The 21,555-nt window shown below is 52.2% G+C and overlaps 2 long non-coding RNA genes across 6 annotated transcripts; both read right to left on the bottom strand.

Annotated features, from left to right (window-relative positions):
* Positions 1-3,712: 3,712 nt before the first annotated feature.
* Positions 3,713-19,741, bottom strand: LOC120751082 (uncharacterized). 5 transcript variants are annotated; one of them, XR_009207675.1, is made up of 5 exons: positions 7,763-7,852; positions 6,308-6,400; positions 5,882-6,036; positions 5,071-5,158; positions 3,713-4,276 (listed from the first exon to the last, which is right to left on the bottom strand). It is a non-coding gene; the product is annotated as an uncharacterized LOC120751082 (long non-coding RNA). The 5 variants fall into 5 exon arrangements; XR_005700258.1 differs by lacking the exon at positions 7,763-7,852 and adding an exon at positions 6,490-7,587; XR_009207677.1 differs by lacking the exon at positions 7,763-7,852 and adding an exon at positions 19,714-19,741 and having other exon boundaries at positions 5,882-6,400.
* LOC131378523 (uncharacterized) lies at positions 17,532-19,623 on the bottom strand. Its single transcript, XR_009207678.1, has 3 exons — positions 19,599-19,623; positions 18,192-18,275; positions 17,532-17,769 (listed from the first exon to the last, which is right to left on the bottom strand). It is a non-coding gene; the product is annotated as an uncharacterized LOC131378523 (long non-coding RNA).
* Positions 19,742-21,555: the final 1,814 nt, after the last annotated feature.

Here is a 21,555-nt window from a genome sequence, read left to right as displayed (position 1 = left end):
CCTCGCGACCGTCCCGCCGCATCCCGGAGTGAGCATCCATCGCAGAGAGGGGAGCAGGCGTCGATCGGCCGGGATTTAAGGGGCGCGGGTGGGGCGGGGCGGGGCCGGCTCAGGTGTGACGAGTTGGAGCTGCACAGGTGCGCGGGGCCCCAGAGCAGCTGCGCGGGGCGGGGCCTGTGGGGATTTAATGCACGCGGAGAGCCCCGCGGAGCCATTTGCCCCTCGGCACTCGGCGAGGGAGGATGCTGCCGAGCCGGGCTCCATATTTCTTTTTCTCTATATTTCTTTTTTTCTATGCTTCTCTTCTTCTACTCCTCTTCTTTCTCCCCTCCCTTTCTCCCCTCCCCCACCCCCTACACCCTCCCCCCCCCAACCCCCCCCCTCCCTCTCCCCCCTAGCCCCCCCCTCCTTCCCCCCCGGGGCCCTCGCCCCCCACCCACCCGCATATACCTATACATCTCTACCCTACCCTACCCTACTCTTCTGTCCTCCTCTGCCTTTCATCCTTCCTTCCCCCCAACCCTGGCTTCCCCTGCACCCTCTCCCTGCTCCCCTTCCCCTCCCAACTGCCCCCACCTTCGTTCATTCCTCCTTCCTCCACCGGATTCCCCCCCAGCCCGTGTCTCCCTGCCCCTGCCGCCCTGCACACCCCGACACCCCCACCTGCCCTCTGTCCTTGACTCACCCACCCCGACCACCCCGTCTGCCCCCGTAATGCCTTTGTCCATCCTCCCCTCTCCCTCTTTCTCCCGCAGCCGCGGGGCTCGGGGCGCCGGATAATAAAGCCCAGAGGGCCGGAGCCCGGCGCCCCCACCGTCCCTGGAAGCCCCCACACGGGGACAGGCCCGCTCGGGCGCTGTCCCCATTCCGGTTAACACACCGCCCGACACTGCCGGCTCTCCGGCTTTCCCTACATCACACTGGGGTATCCCGGGGGGGGGTCGGGGTTGGGGTGGGGGGGGGTTGGGGGTTAGGAAGGGCCCCCTCATTAGGAGGGGGTCCCGGGGTGGGTGGGTTAGGAAGGGCCCCCTCCGGAGGAGGGGGTCCTGGGGGGGGGGTCGGGCCCCCTCCGGAGGAGGGTGTCCCGGGGGGGGGAGAGGGGTGGGCCCCCTCCGGAGGGGGGGGGTCCCGGGGAGGGGGGCGGGGTGGAGGGGGGCATTCCCCCCTCCAGTCCCCGCCCCCTTCCCCTGGACCCCCTCCTCCGGAGGGAGCCTGCCCCGGCCCCCTCCCCGGGACCCCCTCCTCCGGACAGGGGCCCGGGGGGGGGGGGGGGTGGGGGGGGGGGGCACAGAGGGGGGAGGCTGTTTGTTTGTTCTGTGACACGTGTCTGTTCATGCTGCAGAGTGACGTGACCCCCTCTGCTTCCCCCCCACCCCACCCACCCCTCCCTCCCCCCCCGGGCCCCTGTCCGGAGGAGGGGGTCCCGGGGAGGGGGCCGGGGCAGGCTCCCTCCGGAGGAGGGGGTCCGGGGAAGGGGACTGGAGGGGGGAATGCCCCCCTCCACCCCGCCCCCCTCCCCCGGACCCCCCTCCTCCGGAGGGGGCCCACCCCGACCCCCCCCAGGGACCCCCCCCCTCCGGAGGGGGCCCGACCCCCCCCCCCAGGACCCCCTCCTCCGGAGGGGGCCCTTCCTAACCCACCCACCCCGGGACCCCCTCCTAATGAGGGGGCCCTTCCTAACCCCCACCCCCCCCCCACCCCAACCCCGACCCCCCCCCCGGGATACCCCAGTGTGATGTAGGGAAAGCCGGAGAGCCGGCAGTGTCGGGCGGTGTGTTAACCGGAATGGGGACAGCGCCCGAGCGGGCCTGTCCCCGTGTGGGGGCTCCCAGGGACGGTGGGGGCGCCGGGCTCCGGCCCTCTGGGCTTTATTACCCGGCGCCCCGAGCCCCGCGGCTGCGGGAGAAAAAGGGGAAGGGGGAAGGAGGAAGAGGCAGGGAAGGATGAGGTGGGGTAGGGAGAAGGGTTGGGGAGGGTTGGGGAGAAGGAGCCGGGAAGGGGAAGGGAAAGGCCGGGTGAGGGGAGGGAATATAGAGAGAGGAGGGGGAGAGAGGGGAACACAGGGGAGTCGGGTTGGGGAGAGGACAGCGAGAGGGCCGAAAGGAGGAGGTAGGGGGGGGTCGGGGATGAGCAGGGGAGGATGGAAGAGATAGTAGGGGAGGCTGGGGAGAGAGCAGGAGGGGAGCGGGGACAAACAGGGAGGACGGGGGGAGAGAGAAAGAAGCTGGAGGGATAGAAAAGAGGAGATAAGGGAGGGAAGAAGGAGGAGAAGAAGGGCAGGAGAAAGAGGGGAAAGAAAGAGGAGAAAGAAAGGGTAGAGCCGTGCCGGGAGAGCCCTGCCCGGCAGCAGCCTCCCCACCCAACTGAGGGAGAAAATGGCGCCCACGGCCTATCCGGGGATTAAATCACCTCAGTCCCGCCCCGCGCTGGCACGCCGGCGCCCCGCCCCGCGCAGCCGCGCTAGAACCCCGCTCCGCGCAGCCGCGCTGGAACCCAGCACACCTGGAAGGGCCCCGGCTCCGCCCCGGGACCGCCCCGAGCCCAGCCCCGGCTCCGGTCCTGGCCCCGCCCCTGGGACCGCCCATGGCCCAGCCCCTGCCCCGGCCCTGGCCCCACCCCTGGGACCGCCCCTGGCCCAGCCCCGGCCCCGGCCCTGGCCCCACCCCTGGGACCGCCCATGGCCCGGCCCCGGCCCCGGCCCCGGCCCTGGCCCCGCCCCGCGATGGCGGCGGCCCCGTCGGTCCCGGCCGCGCTCTTCTCACCTGGATCGGACCGGGGCTGCCGCCGGGAGCGGGGTCTCGGCTCCGGGTCCTGCCGGTGTCTTTGGGGGTCCCGGGCGGTGCCGCCTCTCCCCCGCCGGGCGGGGTGCGGCTCTCGCGGGACCGAGGCGGGGTCGGGGCCGGCACCGGGACCGGGGGGAGCCGCTCCGGGACGGGCGCTGGGGCCGAGCCCGGCGCTGCCGCTCGTGTTCCGCCCGCGGCCGGCGCGGGGCCGGGGCCGTGCCGGGCCCGGGCAGCCCCCGGGATGCCGAGCTCAGCCCGACGCGCCGGGCTGGGCTCCGCTCTGAGCCCGAAACCCCGCGCGGGAGCCCCCGGCCACGGCCCCGGGGCTCGGCCCCAGCCCTTCCCCCGGCCCTCACCCGCTGCTTCTGAGCTCCCAGCGCGGCCGGCGGAGCCCGGCTTTGGGCCGTGCCTGAGGCACCGCTCGGAGCTCAGAGACACGGATGCGCTCTGCCCAAAAGAGCCCGCTTGGAGCATCGCGTTTGACACGGCGCTTCTTCGGGCTTGACTGCAACTCCAGCAAAAGGCACCGCTGGTGGAAATCTCTGCTGGCGAAGCCCAGACACCGGCTGACTGACCCCCGCTTCAAGACCTCCCAAACACAGGACGTGGTCTCTGCTTCAAGCCTCTAAAATGCAGAACTTGACCTCTCTGAGATCCCAAATGCTGTCTGCGGGACCCTGGTTTCAAGCCCCCCCAACCAGGACTTAGTGGCTGTTCATGTACTTGGCCAAAGGAGCCCGGTTCTGAGCCCCCAAAACGCAGCCCTGGCTCTCTCTTGGTGAGCCCCAACACTGCCCCGGTCGGTCGGGTTCGGAGTCCCCAGAAGTGCCCTGGGCCGCGGCTGGACCCCAGCTGGGCACCAGCAGCCGCTCCCTCACCCCCCCAGCGGCACGAGGAAGAGAGCAGAGACAAAAATCCAACACAAGGGCTGAGATCAGAACAGTTTAATAATGGAAACCAATTCAAATACAATCATTTAATGTTAATGACAACACAGAGGAACGGTGAGAGCAACAAGAGCAGCGAGTACAATAATGAACAGGAGAGAGAGAAAGACCCCTCCACACTCCCCCTTTTAACATTATAAATCCAAAATGTAATCCAAAGCACCGTGAACTCCCAGTGTAGGGGACTTCCACATTCCTGTTATCTCCTTTGTCTTCCATCCTGGGGATTTGTGGACTAAGGGAGGCACTGGCTGCTCCTCTGGGCAAGGGCAAGGCTCCCGTGCTACTCCTAAAAACAGAACACCTGGAATTAGTGCCCTGGGAGCCCAGCCCAGTCCTTCCAGTGACTGGGGGTCACCCAGTCTTTACCAGGATAAGATGGAAATGACATCCCGGTCCAATGCATTTTCAGCAGGATTGGACACTCCCGGCCAAGGTGACCAGCCCGTGAAAATCGGAGCGGTGACAATCCAAAGGGGAATTTAAGTCAGAGACTTAAAATCAGAAACTCCAATTCTTTTCGGCGCCTCTCGCTTAAATGGCTCCCTGTTGGAAGAGGTCAATCGGTATTTTTACTGAGTACTTTCTTGCCAAAGCCAGGGAAAACCGAGCAGCATTCCCTGAGCGCCTCCATCACTTCCAAGGCCATCTGCACCAGTGGCCAATGGGCAGGAGCCTGCCCAGAACAGGCCCCAGGGATGCTCGGAAGTCCATTATTCCCAAGCTTTGAACGATTCTGGCATTATCCCCCCGTGTCCCGGAGTGTGCCAGAAAGCCCAGAGCTCCAGAAGCTGTAGGCAGCTGTTTTTTCCTTCCCAGGTTTTTGGGAGTGTGAGTGAAGACCCCTTTCCCTGTCCGGCTCTGGGAGCTGCCCCTGCCACAGAGCCCACACTGATCTTGGGCCCTGCTGCAGCCAATTCCCTTGTCATGGCCCACATCCTACAGGAAAGCAAACGGGAAGTGCCCAGCCGGCCCCAGTTCCAGTCAGGAATGTCTCAAACAGCACTGGGGGGGGTTCCTCTAGCTCTGGTAGGGAAGCCGGCATGAGCCCAATTCCCAGGGCCTGTGCAGGGGCTCCCTACAGAACAAAGCTCCCGTTTTTCAGTTGCGGGCTTTTCCTGGTGCCCTGAGGCACGGGGTGATCCACCATTTGTCCCTCCCTTATTTCTCACACACTCACAGACCCAGCCCCTGCTCTTCCTGCCCTCCCTCAGGGGCTGCAAATTGCCAGTGGGATTTCCCTCTCCTCAGCAGACCAGTGTCTCCAGGAAATTCCCACACTGACCCATTCCTGAGTACAGGGCTCAGGACAAGGGAGGAACAAAGGTTTTAGCACTTACCATCTTTCATTTTCCTTTCCCAGGACAACTGGCTCTGCCTCTTTCCATCTCAAAAGGCTCCTTGTCTTTGTTTCAGCCTCAGAGGATTCTGTGAGGAGATTTCACACCCACAAATCAGGATCCCAAACCCAAAGCGTTGTTCATAAAGGTGGAGCAGCGTTGGTTGCTCCAGTGCATTTCCTCCATGTGCACAACTTAAAAACCATTACACCACTGCATAATTGCCTTGAGCTGGTGCTGTAACAATGAAAACCTGATTTTGCATGGCCAGAGGCAAGAGATTGTCCCGGTCAGGCTGTGAGGCCTTGAACTGCACATTTTTCTGGGGGCTGTGACTGGGATTCCAGCAGGGATTGAGCCTCGTGTGTGTGCAAACCCCAGCGTGGGACTGGGCAGGTTTGCACTGGGGGAAGCTCTCGCTTTATCCTTTGGCAGTTCTTCTGTGGAATATTAAACAAAGAGGGAGGCCTTGTCCTTAATCCAATTACCACAGGGCAGAAAATGACTGTTTCTTGTTTACAAGCTATGAACAAAACTGAGAGCACTCAAAAGGTTGGGAGCTGCTGCTTCACCACAGTTGTGTCAGCAACAGAGAAAACACAAAATGTGTATCCAAAATCAAGGACAGAACGATTGCTCCTGCTTTTAGTGGGACCAGGGCTAATTCTGCCCTGCAATGACAAAGAACTTCTCCCCCGACCTTCAGAGACCCCTCAAAAAGCCAAAGTGCGGCAGGGAAGGCAGGAAGGAAGGAAAGGAAGGAAGGAAGGAAAGGAAGGAAAGGGAGGAAGGAAAGGCACCTCTGCCTCACCTGCTGGGGACAGCACAGGTCCTGCTGCTCATGGGGAATGTGTCTGGAGCCAAAAGCACCTTCCCAGGCTGGAGGGCTTTTCCTAAAGCACCACCTCTGGTTCACATCCTGCTGGCTTTTCCCTCCCTTGGGAAAAGAAGGACTCCATCTGGGGCCTGGAAAAGGAGGAAACAAGGAGGCCCAGCCCACAAACTGTTCAGATGAGCCATGGGGGCACTCAGAAGCTGTGCAGGGATTTCTGCCCCAGAGGTCACATTCCTTCAAAGCCAGTGCAAACTCACTAAAATGACCTTTCCACAAATCTCTCTTAAGGCACATCAGAACCCGAGCAAGAAAACGGAACCAAACGCTTTGTTCCACTGGCCTCGCGCCCCAAATTCCAGTGGGACAGACGAGTCCCTCTCCTTGGAAGGCAACATCTCCTACCTGGAGCTGTGCCTCCCCCAGCCTTCGGTGGCCGCTGTCTCCATCCTCCCACACCTCCTCATCTTCCTCCTCGGCAGGGTTGGCTTCCTCATCCTGCGGAGCAAACGCAGGGACAGTCACCAGCCTGCTCATCCCAAAGCTGGGCAGCAGGGACAGGCTGGTGGCACCCTCTGCACGCTCACCCCTCTGCCTGGAGCCAGCCCTGCTCCGCGGTTCCTTCCTGTCCCTGGCCTGGCATCTCCTTTGAACGGGATGTCAAACCACAAACGTTTGTTCTGCTGGCCTTTGGGACATCAGAGACTCCCCCGAGGCAGTGGCCAAAGCTCCTGTTCCCATGTCCTCTGCCTCCCAAAGCCCTGCTGGGGCTGGGCAGAGCAAAGGAAAAGTCTCGTTCCTGCTGGGAATTTCCTCCTGTGCCCATAAACCCAGAGAAATCGTGCCTGCTCCATCCCTGGAAGGGCCCAAGGCCAGGCTGCATGGGCCTTGGAGCAGCCTGCAAGAGTGGAAGGTGTCCCTGGACTGAACTCAGCAGTTTCTGGCTTTTCCTCTGGCTCCGCTCCTATTGCTGCGGCCCGAACATTTTGAACACTGACTGCTTCCTGCCCAATTTACAAAAGTCAGCATTTGCAGTCACATTCCATTTATTCCCCTTTCCCATTTGTATTCCTGTGACATTCATTATTGCTGCAAGAGAAATAACCAGGAGCAGAAATTTGAGAAACAAAGGACAAAAAATGGCTTTTGTGGCACATTTTTCTTGAGAAATCAATTCTACTTTTGAAACAGGACTTTGATTTCAACGAGAGCAAGAGGTAAATCCACTTGGAGGGAGATCAGAGAGAAATCCTGCACTTGGAGGGCCCATCGGGTCTGACCCCGCTGGGCAGGTACAGAAAGAGACCCCGGCAGCTCCCGCAGTCCGTGGAGTGAGGGTGGTGCAAGGACCAGCACAGGATCCGAGCCCAGCACGGCTCATCCTGGGAGGCTCCACAGGAGCCAAATCCCAGCTAAGGACGTTCTCCAGGGCATCCTCCTCCAGGGAAACGGGAGCGCCTCCAGATCCTGACATCTCTGCACAGGTAAGGGAAACTCCGAACTCTCCAAAGCTGCGTTCATTCCAGAAAGCCAGAAAACAAAGGAAAACACCTGGAGAGCAGTGGGAAGGAAAGCTGCTGGAAGGGCTCCGATTCCACACGTGGCTTTTACAATCCCTTGTATCTCGTCTGGGACTCCTTCCACCTCCGCTACCGATCGCCTCACTTTGACCCCAGAACACTCATTCTCTCCCCCGCACATCAACTCGCATTTTACCCCCCGAATCGTTCATTTTGCCCCTTACAGAATCCGCCCCGGAGCGACGCCCCGGGCCCCGCACGGCCGAGGCAGCTCCGCTGCCCGCAGCTCCCGGGGGCTGTCCCCGGTCCCCTCTCGGGGCTGTCCCCGGTCCCCGCTCACCTCCGAGCCCGGCGCAGCCGCCCCCGCTGTCCCCGGCCGGACCCCGCCGCTCCCCGGGCTCCGCCATTGGCGCTCCCGGCTCCGCGCCTGCGCTCCCGGCACAGCGGCCGCGCTTCCTGCCGGGAGCGGCCCCGCACGGCAGAGCCCAGCCGTGGTGCCGGTGCAGCTCCGTGTCCGGCCCCGCTCCGTGTCCCGGCCCCGCTCCGTGTCCCGGCCCCGCTCCGTGTCCCGGCCCCGGCGGAGCCGCGGGAAGCGCCCGCAGCGCTCGGAGCTGCGGTGCCGGCTGTGCCCACAAGGCCACCGCGCCTGCGCAGCGGTTTTAGGGGGGCCGAGTAACCCCGATTCCCAGCCCACCCCAGAGCCCGGATTTCGGGGGTTCCAGCGGGAGGAGACACTGAAATTCCGACTGCACGGAGCTGGTACAGTTCCTTCACGCAGATCATCTTGTCTGACCTCGTCGAGCTCTTTGTCGTTTCATTTACGTACATAAAGGTTGTATTTTTATTTTCAAACCCCACAGATCCCTATTCGAAATTTCTTAGAGTCTAAAATCCTGACTGTAACACAGCAGATACGGGGGTTCTTTTTAAAGAAATTATATATAAATTAAGATTATTTATCAATATATAGAAAGTGAGAATCTTTGCCATTTTAAGTACTGTAAAATAATTAAATTTCACTCTTAGAATATTTTTCAAACGTTTAATAAGGGAATAAAAAAGGACAATGTCCAGCGCTGGGGCGTTCCTGCCTCTCGGCCAATGCACACGCCGGTACATTTAAGGCAGGGGTATCTATATGCTGTTACTTTACTGTGGTACGAACGCGTTCGTAAGTTTCGTGCATCATTCAAACATTCCCGGGAGCTTTTGATGCTGTAGAAACTTTGTTTTGGTTTTCCACTCTGACTTATCTGCGTGACATCCTGCAGATCAGGTCAATATATTTTAATCCTTCTTGTGCCTTTGTCCTGTTATTTCTGACAATGAGCAGTTAACAAATTCTTCTCTAACTCTTCTCTGGTGCTCTGGTTTGTGTCACCGTTCTCACTCGGAGAGGTCGGTCAGCAGATGTGGCAAACACCAGAAATGCTTTACACAGTTCTCTCGGTTACACAGAAGCATTTTAACATTTTATGTTCTGCCAAGGCCTACAGTACAATGCATCCATCACACTGTTGTTCCTAGAAGCTCTAAGGTGTGCACACCAACATCCTGTCGTCATCACACTGCTATTGCTATGGCAGCACGTACGGTGCGTGCCTAAAATGAGAGATTAGGTTCTATTAGCAAGCAGCTAAAAGGGGTTATAAACTGCACTATACCCACAATCAATAACCCCGTTTAAAGACTAACACACAAATGCCAAAGCCAATATTATAGGGTCATTTGTAACAACTCCTCCCCTTTGTCTTCCTTACTGTATTTGGCTTGAGCTTTGAACCTCCGTGCTTTTGGCATACTGATATCTTTCATAGATCTTAAATGCCTTCTCTGGGTTTTTATCTTCTTTAATTGTTCTCAACACCATCATTTTCTGCCTTTTTTCCATGGTTTCTGACTCTGGATGGGTGGGCATTGTCATTATTGGCATCTTTTGAACCACGTAAGTAATTAATGGGATAAGACACTGGATCAAACATGGAAGCAAGATTAAACTTGTTATTCCACATAACAATACAAAGTCTGCCTTTTTCCACCAGGATAAGAATAGAAATAAAGAAACAAAAATCTTCTAACCCTCCTTTATTTATTACAATTCCCATTTTTGGACTGGCACACGGGCTATTTTCCAGATGTTTCTGGCTCTACCCAAAGCTGCAGCCCCGTTATCATCGATTTGTAGACAGCAATCAGATGTGTTAAACTTTCTGCAAACCCCTCCTTCCTCCTCTAGCCAATAGTCTGATGCTGGCTGATTCTGGCACACTGCAGCCCTGCTTTGCCTTTGCTGGCTGGCTGTTAATTCCACGGCCCAGCTGTTTCCTTCGTTACGATTTCTACAACTGCTCGGAGTCTTACGACGCGATTTGACACAAGAAGTGGGGTTCAATAGCCCCAGCTCCCACCTTGTGCCCAGGGGGCTGGACCAATGCCTCTATTTTCCGTTCAGGTGGCCACTCCTCATTGCCCCACTTTTGGTACCCCCCCGATTTCTCCAATTAGTTCTCTCTTATTTCTTATTAAGGTGCCGCATACCGGTATTCCCAAATCATCTCCGTCTCGGTTTGGCAACAGGAAAAATCCTGCTTGGATAATTCCTAGAGTGCAACTTCCTTTCCATAGGGGAGGAAGTTTTGGATAAGCCCTTTTCCCACATATCCAGAACAAGCCATCTGGTGCTTTCCAGCGTTCCTTTCTTTGGTTTTTCATGTTTTCCCAAATTTTAGATATTTCCAGGATCCCATAATAGGGATTCTTCCCAGGGTCATTGCACCAGAAAAGTTTAGTCGCCTTTTACAGGAAGTTTGTCCTACATTATCCAAGAATTCTCTCCCTAAATGCCAGAGGCTCTCCTCTCCTATTATTCCTGAACTTAGCATCCACCCCTCTGGTCCGTTTCCTCCTTTCACGTCCCTGTTTTTGATTTACTGCAGCTTCTCACAGCTTGTGAGTATCGAGGAGCATCCACACAACTCCAGAACAAAGCCTTAGAACTGGCACTTGCCCTCGAGTGGTGCTGGAACTTTTCCTTTTATCTCGACAGAGTTTACAACACACTTGCTGCCTGGGGGGTCTACATCACCAGAGCTGGCCACAGTTTTTACATGGACATTGTCCCCAGCGTGGATGCCTTGGCCCAGGCTGTTTCAAGCAGGGTGTGTGACCAGGAGTAAATCTGGGAGCGGTTTCACTAGGGAAAGCTGATGGGATTTCCTTTTGTAAGTAGCAGGCTAAAGCAAAAACTCTAGGATTTATGGACGCGGTGTTTTGTTAGTTTATCCAACCCTGAAGCCCCTGACTGGGGAGGTATTAAATCACTGGCCTGGAGTTTGGAAAGGCTCTGGCCTTTGGGAATACAAAGGAACTGATAAAGCCCACAGGGAACTCTCTCCCAGTCTGGATTGATGTGTTGCTGCCCGTGGTTCACTTGCCACTTTGAGCCCTCGGCTTTGGTTTCAGAGCCGTTTTCAGTCCTTCTGTGGAGGTGACGATCTTCCAGTCCCGGGGTTCTTCTACTGCTCCTTTTATTCTGCTAGCCTGAGTCCATCCTCATCAATCTTAGTTCGTTATTTCAATTGCTACAGGAGTTATGTTTAACTTGCTCCTGTTTCCAGGCTTGGCCCAAACTACTCCCTCCATTTGTTTTTCATCTTCCTCTTTTGGGAAGTCTGACTTCCATTTTCTCTCCTCTGGAAGCACCCCGATACCTCACTGCACTTGTAAATCCCTCCCCAGCAAATGACATCCTGCCCCCGGTACTAATAAAACATCCCCCATTCCTATTTGGTTTGTTCCTTCAAACATGACATGTTTTACAGCTGGTGCTTTAAATCCTTCTCCTTTTGCCCCTACTAATTGAATTGTATTTTGGCTTTTCTCGCATCCTTTTGGAATTCTACCAACACACGTCCTCTCAGCCTCTCAGCCCCTGTATCTACTGAAAATTCAAATTCTCCCCCCTGGGGGCTACTTTTAAAGTTATCAAGGGCTCCTACTGATACTTTGCCCCCAGGAGACAGAGCCCCCCACACCCCTATTCGTCCCTTTCTCGAGCCTCCTTAACAACTTTCAGGTCCTTTTCCCTCTGTGGGCAGAGTTTCAGCGGCCTTTTCAGCCGAGGTGTGCCATGTGCAAAGAAAGGTTGCTTTTGGCATGAGCAGAAACGAATGCCAGCTGTAGATATGACAAGATCACAAGTCTCTTGCTCACTGAAGATTCTGCAAGACAGCAGACTGCCTTCAGCAAGGTTCAGGATCAGAGGCAAAAGCCACATCTCTTTTCTGATTAATTTCGTGGCCACGATTTCACTTCTTTTGATCCTTAAAAAGGACAGTCTTAAGCCAAACTCTGTCATCATTTGGTCAGCTCATGAGGTTTTTTTCCTTTTAAAATTGTATTTTCTCAAGGCAGAGAAGCCCACCGTTCTGCAGCTACCTACCTTTGAGCAGAGGAGCACATACAAAGTGTCAAGGTGAAAGATTATTCCTACCAGCAAGGAAAAGGCAGACATTGCAGGAGACTGCTGAAGGACAGGTAAAATCTAAAGTGCTAAAAATGAAGATAGAGCACCACTAAGTGAAATAAAAAAAATTGTCTATCTGCTTTTAAACTGATACACAGCGAGAAAAAAATAAATGATTATAACTATTTAAATCTAGTAAAAAATGTTTGCTTTAAGACAAAGGGGGAAGTTTACAAGTTCCAACTGCTTAAAACACTTCTTGCTAGGGATAGCACAGTGTTGCATCAGGCAATTTACTGTTCTTGAAAGATTTACATCTCAACAAGATAGGACAGATGAACTCTTAAATTAGACCAGTAATGACAAACACACAAACAAGCAAAACACTCTCCCTTCCTTCTCCTCCCTTTCCTTCTGCTTCCTCATCAGAGAGTACGTGACTAAGGAGAAACGAAAAGAATCCACGAGTGACAGAGCTCACTCCAATCAATGTGCTCCTCCCTGGTGCAGGGATCAAAGGCCAACGGCAGTGGACAAAACAGGGCTTTACCCTTTAAAGTCTGTTTTATCCTGTCGAGATCAGCTCAAATATAGGGGATGAAACTGACTTGCCATCCAAGCTATGAAGCTGTAACCAGTACCTCCTGAAAATGTTCTTGCTTGAATCCTCAAAGTAATGGGGGCTCAAGCAAACAAATCTCTCTATCTCCATCCCTTAAACTCCACTTCTGTCAGCTTTGCAGTGTTCAAAAATGGACTAGTTAAGACAGCAGTGAGGAAAAAAAATAACAGAATGAACTTATTTTATTGTGTAAGGGGAAGTAGATTTGAAATGGAATTACTGAAAGGTCAGTATACACGGACCCCCACGCACAGTTCTCTTTTTACAGCCGCACTTAAGGACTGTACTTCAAATGTGGTTACACAGATATTTCCCCCCGACACACACTGACTGCCCCTTAATCTTAAAACCCAATCTGCCACAAAATGACATGAAATAAAACAGACTGAGAAAATACTCGAGAATGACCGCTGTTTACAAAGCAGGTAATTGATAGTATACAATTACTGATAAGGTAGAACAAGAGTTCCAAACCCGGACTGCATTCCAAAGCATTTCTTCAGACATCCATTCTGGATTCTTGCTGTAAGGTACGAATTGGTCTGTTCTAGACTCGTTTACAGACGTTGATAGAACAGTGAAAAATCCATGCTTTGGAAACCCGGGACATTTCATGCCTTTGTGCTAACGGAATGTGAGGATGGAAGCCAATGGCATTTTGCAATGTAGATTAGTGGCATTTAGAGTTTTTTTCCTGCTGTACTAACTGATTCTTTGTATCTTTTCTCCTTTTTTTCAGGTGGCTTTTTATCTTCAGGTTTAGTCCATGAAGGGCTGTGCAACTCCTGTAGAGGTGAAAACATCATCAGTGTAAACATGGTGTACAGAATACATATATACATAAACCAAACTAAATTAAAAAAAAAAAAGTATGTTAAAAGCCATGGCAATAGTGCACACAGAGCTGTATTTCTATTCAACTGATGTACCAGTTATAAACTATTGCAGCAGAATATGATATCTGCCAACTGTGCCTAGAAAAGGCTCCTGATCTCTGCTAAAGGAAGCACATTTAACAACCTCCACTGTGCAAAGCCATACCAGTCTGATGCTGCAGGCAGCCTCATGTAACTGCATATGATACTATGTATAACAATTAAATAAATAAATAAATAAATAAATAAATAAATAAATAATTTTGGAAATCTCTCCCTGCTCCTGCTTCCAGAGCTATAGACATCACACTATCAAATTAAGACATTGCACTATCAAATTAAGTCATTTGACTACTACTCCTTCAAATATTTAATAGTTTGCAAATTGTTACCAGCCAGAAAGCATTTTGAACAGATGAAATGCAATTAGATGCAGTCAAAGTCTGAACTAAGTAGTCTTCTCTTTGAGACAGAACTTGGTGAAGAATGTGTAAGTATACTTCAAGTAATTGCATTTCACAAGACCTTTTAGAGAAACGCCAACCATTACTCTGAAAGAGAATACCTGAAAGCTTGTCTCTGCTTCTGCTGCCTTCAGACGACGCTTTGAATCTTTACGGTTCCCCAAACACGTCTTGGCAACCTGTCAATACAAACGTCAGAGAGAACGACTTAGTATTTTTTCATAAGATATTCTGTTTTCCTAAAAAAAAGCCTAGTGGATGAAATGGAACAAAGTCTCCATGGCTAAGCTTATCCCAGATTTCCCATCATCCCTGTAACACTCTTTAACAGTACAGTCTTGTGGCAGCAAGTTTAACAGCTTAATACTTATCCACCTTTTTTTCTTCACGTTTAACTCTCATCACCAATAGTGAAGTTCACTCCTACAAGTGGTCCTGGGGGACAGAAAAGTCATTCCAAGTGTCTTTTATGGGTGAGGAAACAGTGACAGTAGAAAATCAGCATTACAGTTAGAACTTAGCTCTATTAGTGTTCTCTTGTCTAAATTCTAGATCTCTTAGGTATAACAATCCCTGAGTGGGAATATAAAATCACTGAGCGGGGAAGGCAAGTGACTCTTTTCCTATTCAGATCCTTTCTTAAGCTGTACTTAAGCTGAGGGAAAAGAATTTGTAGAGGCCACCACTGAGGCTCTGGAAGGAGCTGAGCTTCTTCAGGCAGAGATGTTCTCCCGTGGGTACAGGGGCTGCCTCGGCACGGGCCGGGAGCGCGTCCGGCCAGCGCCTTCTCCTGCTTTAAAATATCAATGGGAGCCCGAGCTCGGGGGAGGGGGTGAAATCAGCTGAATTCCAGGCAACTCTGTCAGTGCCCCCCAGGGACATGGGTGGGGCTGGGGGATGAGGGTTTTAGATAGCAAAATCTTTGAAATATAAACCTGTCCTTGTCCCCGTGCTGCTGAGCTTCCTTGGAAGCTCTGCCGGTTCCTGACACAGCTGGCATTTGAGCGGCAGCTCTGCACGGGAATATCCTCGCTCCGTGAGGTTACTGCAGCGGGAACTGAGCAGGGACTTGGGGGCCATGGCTATAATTCATCCGAACTAGCAAAGCTGAGAGTGAGCACCGAATCCGGGCTCCGCACAGGGAACAATCTTAGTGCTGCCCTGTCAGCTCAAGCCCCTGGGCTGGGAAGTTTGGGGAGTCAAACGTATGGAATTATACAAATCACAGCGACTGGCATCACCCAGAGGGACAACGCGAGTCCCAAACAATTCCGCTCTGGGGGAAAACAGCCTGTGTCTGCCAGGAGCTCTGACTCTGTTTCTCCTATAAGCTCCTGAGCAGTGCCAGGGTCACTGTGAGGGCTTTAAAATCCAAGTAAATCCCAAACCCCATAGAGCGAATAATCCAAATAAAGAAATGCATTGTTGTCATCAAGAGCTCAAAACTCTGTTAAGAATTCTATGGCAACAAGGTAATGGGATTCCCAGGAATCTCATTAATGCTCTTGGTTTCGTTGTTAGGTATTTTCAATCCCTCATTTGGCAGCTTGTAAAAGTTATCCTGGAATTCAGAGGTCAAGCAGGGTTGGCTTCGGATTGACCTTCACCCCTGGTCCCACTCTGCGCAGACACAACTTGGGCCATGGTGGTTAGACACGTGGCCTCAGCTTTTCACCCAAAGACATCCCCTGCTTGTTCCCTGTAGATGAAGATTCTGCTCCAAACCATCCACCCCTCCCCTCCATTTGCCCTCCAAGTGCCCGTTCTGTTCCCCACAGGTGCCCTGGTGACACCAGGGAGGTCCCTCTGCCCACGGTGCCTTTCTGCTGCCCCTCTCCAGCCTGAGGCCACTCCTCTGCTCGCTCTTTCCAGCCTCCTCTCATCCCTTCCCCACCAGCTGCTGCTGAGGAGGGAGGACACAGCGAGTCCCGAGCGCCGAGCCCTCGCCGCTACCCCCAGAGAGCCCCGGCCGTGGGCCCGTGGGGCCTCGGATTTCCCAGGGAAATTGTCTGCCGGGCTCCCTTCAATTACCTCAGCAATTCCCTCAAAAATGCCACCCCATTCCTCCTGGCATCCTCTCACATTTTTATACACAAGCAGTTCTTGTGTCCCCTCCCAATTCCACCAGGTTTTCAGATAAACGAATGGCATCACCTATGCCCACTGCTCATGATTCACCCAATCAAAATCAAGAGCAAATGTTGCTTGGGCTTTAGGAACTTGAAATAACGTCGAAGCAAAACAAATCACCTTTTTCTTCTGGTTTGGTTTTTCTTTTTCTCTTTCAGATACTGGACTTGCTTTTGTGGATGTGTGCTGAGCTCTCGCTGCAGGGAACTGTCAGGCCTGAATGGCTGGGAGTTTGTGTTCTTCTCACTGGGGAATCAGAAATAAATATTAATTAGACTGCAGAAATGTTTTCTGAAACCTTTCCCCTTTGCTGGAAGATCTTCTCTTTCTGCCTTTGAATCTACAGCTGTTCCCTGATGTTGTTTCCCCTGCCTGAATTCCTTGCAGCTCCTAGCTGAGAAAAACTGGGATAACTTAGGGGGGACAGAGATCAGATTTTTAGCTGCATTTTTCTAAAATTTCTAATTATTCTGAAACTATCTCTGATTCCCCAGGCTGGGGACAGGAATGAGCAGAAACCATCGGCCCCTGGGGCCGTGACTTGATTTTAACCACACGGATCTTACCAAATCCAGGATTTACAGACCTCAGGCTCTCCTACCACGAAAGCTTGTTCTCGTCCAGTTCTCAGGGTGACCAATACCTCCTCCACAAAATCCCTAGGGATTCGAATTTTGTGCTGGTTTTGCAAACTTCATGTCAGATTTGCAAAAGCAACTCCCAGCAGGTCCCTTCCCTGCTTTCCAGAGCAGCACTCCCCAGTGATCTCTGCTTCCCTGGAAAACCTGCTCCAGCCCCAGTGTGTACCAAGGGGAGCACCAGTCTGGAGAGGTCACAGCCCTCACCTGGACTGATGCACTTGGAGTGAGATCCAGCTACAAACGGAATTCCAGAAACAGCCTCCAAAAGGTTCTAGGAGGACACCTTTAAAATGGCTCCAAAGGGCAATGGCTCCGGTGCCAGGTCAGTACCTGCACGAGTCCTTGTGCCAGCCCCGGCTCACTGAAACACACGAGAAATCAACCATCACGCAGAGGCCTCGTTTGCAGAATTCCTGATCCAAACCCTCGCTTTCCCACCCTGCGCTGAGGCCAATCTCAGCCAGTGTTAATAAGTAACCTTTGCTGAGAGCAGTCATCACCCCAGTCCTCCAGCCTTGGCAAGATTCTGTAGTGAACTGACCCAAACGCTGATCCTTCATCTAAACTTCTTACACGGTTTGTTAGAAAGGTACTGGACAGTAAATCCCACAACAGAATGAAAAGGCTGCACAAGGAATAACATTTTTCCTCCCATTGCTCCCAAATCCTCCCAGCTGTGCCCTGCATCTGTGCCAGGGCCAGTGCCTGCCCCCAGCCCAATCAGAGGCTGTCACCCAGCTCTGCACCAGCTGCCACCCCTGGCAGAGCTGGGGATACAGCCAGGGCCGGGCTCCCCGGGCTCCCCAACCCCCAGACCAGTCCTTAGATGCACAAATAACGCCCAACCCGCCCCTCTGGACACAGCCAAACACCACAACTCCATCATCCCAAAGGAACTCCGGCCTCCTCACCTCTTGCCTTCTCCAGCAGACACGGGCAGGACCGGGCTGGCAGAAATGGCGTTCCCCAGGCAGTTCATCCCAGCAGAGGGGAAAAGAGGAACCCCGCATCCCTCTGATTCACCCCCCAGCGTGGGCAGGACCAGGAGCCCCTCCAGCGCAGACCCCCGGTGCCGAAGCCTCTTGGCTTTGGCTGCTTAAGCACCACAGCTCTTGGCAAAGATGGGAGGAGTTCAGTGATTTTTCCCATCCTGAAAGAGAGAAGGAAAAGACAATGAAGTCCCCTGCGGATGTCAAAGCGTCCCGGCTTTCACGCTTCTGCTCCGATTGCTCACTATGGGCTTTTATCCATGAGAGGTGACGCCGATTCAAACATAAGAGCGCCCTTTTACAGCAGTGGTATTCCCAGCTATTTCAGACGTTAAAAGGATGCTCATTTTTCTTATCGCACTCTTTGCCTAATTTCAACATTTTCATCCCAGGCCCCACTTGTCAGTTCTTTAATCTTTTACCCTTGGACTTTGCACAAAGGGAGGAACACCCGGGATGCTGCATCACACAAAATCCCAAAGAGAAACCCCTCCAAAAGCTGGCAGAGAAAGGTTTCAAGGCACTCCGGAACTCAGACAGCCGTTTGTGTCTGCTCAGGCCGCCCCAATTCTGTCACACCCACCTGAGCCGTGCAGGCCAGGCCAAGGCTCCCCTTGCTCCTGGGGAATCGCTGTCTGAGACCACAGATGTCCATCCTGGGCAGCGCCTGGAAACAAGGTGAGAAAGGCAAAATGAAAATTTTCTCGTTTTCTGACAGCTTCAAGCTGACTGCATTTGGGCAGGATTATTTGAAACCAAACTGCTCTGCAGCTGCCCCAAGCCTGGAGTTTGCAGAAACAAAACGAGCTCCCCCTCCTGCTTCATTTGCTGCCTTGTCTGATTGAGGGAGAACCACACAATGCAAATGATAACAGAGAAGATGCTAAGAGCCGTCCAAAGCCCCCAGGATGGCTGGCACCAGGGTTCACTCCCTCCTCTGGCTGATGGAACTCAAACCCAGGTGTTCCAGGATTTAAGGAGCACAATCCCAGCTTTGCCGCTTGCTGTTCCACTCCCTCCCACACTTGCACAGCAGGAATATCGCTGGGCTCTGCATCACGCCCCAAAGCAGCAGCCCTGGGACCCAGAACACTCTCCCCTTCCCAGACACCAACCTGAGCAGCCGGCCTCACATCCTCCGAGGTCAGAAAAAACACGAACCACTAACAAATGGGTGTTTTATACCAAACGGGACCCATTTCAGAGGTCCAGTATCCCAGGCTGCGTTCCTGAGCATTCCCAAGGCTTTTGGACAGGAAAGCAAAACTTGGCACATCAAGGACCGTTTCTCTTGTAACAATATCCTCCCTAAAACTTCCCACGTTAAACCCAGGTATTTGTAATCAGAGGAATGACAAGATTTGCCTTTACAAACAAGCCCTGGGTCTGCTGGTAGATAAAACGAGCACTGAGAGATAAGAGAAACAATGGGAATGATTCTATTGATTGATGAATAGAAAAGAAGATACTTGCCTTGAAATTTAATATTGAAAGATGAAAGCAACAATAGGGAAAAACCCATCAATCCCATAAAAATTAAAAATTAGGGGGGTACCTCAGCCAATGGGGAAAGAGAGAGGGAAATGCGGCTGGGAAATTAGGATAAAAAGGAGGCTGCATCCTCCGAAAAACTGAGAGACCCCAGGGGAAATGCCCCATGGCCTCTCCCTTTATTCAAATAAAGTAAAAGGACTCCTCTGTCTCCTTTTTGGACATAAGCCTCTGGTGTTTGTGGATTAATTTTCCTAACAGTAACATCCTCGGTAACACATTCCACAGAGAGTAGCAGGTCCCTCGTTACAGGAGCGGCAGCAGAACCTCGGCCATAAAAGGCCATTTACCTTGCACAGCATCCTCAGTAAAACTTCCCACATAAAGGACCGGGCCCCCCGCAACAACAACCTCGGCGCAACAGAACGCTTCTCCTTCTCCCGTACCACCCCTTTTCCACGCCGGCAAAAACAATTACTGAGTAGAAATAGATCCTCACCCGCTCCAACGACCGAAGCTCTGCGGCTCATCCGCACGGGGTGACCCTGCTCCGGGGAGGAATCTTCACACAGCCCCCAAAACCCGGCTCCACATTTCCTCTTGTTCCCGCTGACCTGGAAAGCCACAGGTGAACGCGGTCCCTCGGCCCTCGCGTCCGTGATCAGCGCCGCTCCATCATCCCAAAGGAACTCCGGCATCCGCCTCTCCGCCTCTCCGCTTTCGCAGCAGCCACGGGCGGGCCCGGGCCGCCAGCGGCGTCGTTTCCCGGGCAGTTCACCGCGGCGGAGAGGCGAGCGGAGCCCCGCGTCCCCTGACCCGTGCCGGAGCCCGCTGCCCGCCGCTCCGCGCCGCGCCGGCTCCCGCCGCGTTCTGCGCCGCGCCATCGCTCCGCGGGGCCCCGCCCGCCGCCGGGGCTGCAGTACCGGGCGCTGCCCGCAGGAGGGCAGCACCGCGCGCGGAGAGCGCCGCTCGCCGCCGTGCCCGCGCTGCTCCCGGCAGCGGCCGCTCCCGCCTTCGGTGCCGCTGCGGGCCCAAATCCGCTCCCGGCTCCTGCCGAGGCTCGGCTCGGCCCGGCAAAAACCAGCTCAAATAGAATTTGTCTCCGAGCAAAACTGGGAACTGGCTAAAAACCTTCTTTTCTGGGGGGCACTGGGTTTGTTCTCCCTATCCCTTCATAATCCAGGATACTCCCGGAGCTGTGTTAGGCAGTGGCAGGAGGAGAGAGCTGCATTTATTTATTCTTTTTTATAACTTCCATTTTTAATTTTTTTTACTTTTTTATTTTTGTAATTTTTGTTCATTACCTTTAATTTTATTGAGTTTTATTTCTTTATGTTATTTAATTTTTTTGTTTTGTATTTTTGCACAGGTTTTGTATTTTATTTCTTCTATCTTTGTATTTTTTCTTTTACTTTTTATTCTTTATTTCTTAATTACTTTTCATTTTAAAATATTATTTAATTTTTCTTTTCATGTTATTTTATATTTTTTTTGTTTTTAATTTTAATTTTTAACATTAGTCTTTAATATAATTTTTTTACTTTCTTTTTATTACTTTTAAATTTTATTTTATTTTTAATTTTTTACTTTATTTATTTTTAAATTTGTTTTAATTTAATTTAATTTGTTCATGGTTTGGTGGGGTTTTTTTTCCCCCCCTTTCTTACCCGGAGTATGTGGCAGACTGGCTGTTGGCAACAAAGAAGTTGGAAAATGACATCCATGGCCACCAAAGGTCTGGATAGAATCGGGAGCGAGAGCAAAACCTCTGTATTTTCTGCTCCATTGAAGAACCCGAACGGAGAAAGCTGTAAACGCCACGGTGCCGTTTTCTCCTTTTTACCCCCTAACAGCTCTCATTCTACCCATGCAGAGTATTAGCAGCAGGAACTTGATGTCAGGGTGTATTTCAGAGGTAGGAATAAAAGAAAGTAGTTTTTTTTATTCTGTAACTCTCCAAACCTCATTGTTTAGTAACAAAGAAATCCAAAACAAAGCAAACAAAAAACAAAAACAAAAAACCAAAACCCCCCACAAACAACCCCTCCCACCCGAAAAAAACCCATATAAAGAGACAATATGCCAATATTATTTTAATGAGAATGAAATCTTTACCCTTTAGAAAAGCAGGCTCATTTAATTCTAATTAATTGTTGTTCTGATGTGTTAGGTTAATAAATTCCTATCATTTAAAATATCATTTGAAATATAAAGAAATAAACACAAAATTTAAAACTCAATATAAAAATAGGAAAGTATAAATAATAAAAATAGAAATGCAAAATACAAAAATTAATATCAGTAATATAAATAAATACAATCTATATTATGACATGCTATGTGTATTACACTATATATAACATACATAGATATAAGAAAAAAGGTAATGATAAATATAAATATAAGAAATACTAAAAATTAGATATATAGCCAACAATCAAGGCTTTTTTGGTTTG

This window comes from Hirundo rustica, chromosome 3, assembly GCF_015227805.2.
Source record: "Hirundo rustica isolate bHirRus1 chromosome 3, bHirRus1.pri.v3, whole genome shotgun sequence".
Taxonomy (NCBI): Eukaryota; Metazoa; Chordata; class Aves; order Passeriformes; family Hirundinidae; genus Hirundo; species Hirundo rustica.
This window is presented reverse-complemented; position numbering and strand designations above follow the sequence as displayed.